The following is a 361-nucleotide window of genomic DNA, read 5'->3' as shown; positions in this document are numbered from 1 at the left end:
GGACAGAAACTAGCCTTAGGGTTGAAAAGAGTTTGCTATCAAGTTATTATTTTCTCATATAGAGTGATATATATTGCATTATTGCTATTTGGACTTATTTAGACCTTAATTAGTTTCAACACTAAATAATAAATATAGCATCATCATGAGAGAAAGGATTGGTTTTGTCAACAATAATAATGAGGCAATACATTTTAATGAGGTAATATATAGGGGTTTAATTATATAATGAGGCAATTTATTTTAATTCATATTACTATATATAACCAAAAAATGTCATATTTTATCATTACCCATGCCCATCCATGACTAAGATTATATCATCAACCTAATTTTTATGAAACAATTAAACACCACTGTT

This window comes from Arachis ipaensis, chromosome B08 (assembly GCF_000816755.2).
Source record: "Arachis ipaensis cultivar K30076 chromosome B08, Araip1.1, whole genome shotgun sequence".
Classification (NCBI taxonomy): Eukaryota; Viridiplantae; Streptophyta; class Magnoliopsida; order Fabales; family Fabaceae; genus Arachis; species Arachis ipaensis.
Note: the sequence above shows the minus strand (reverse complement) of the source record.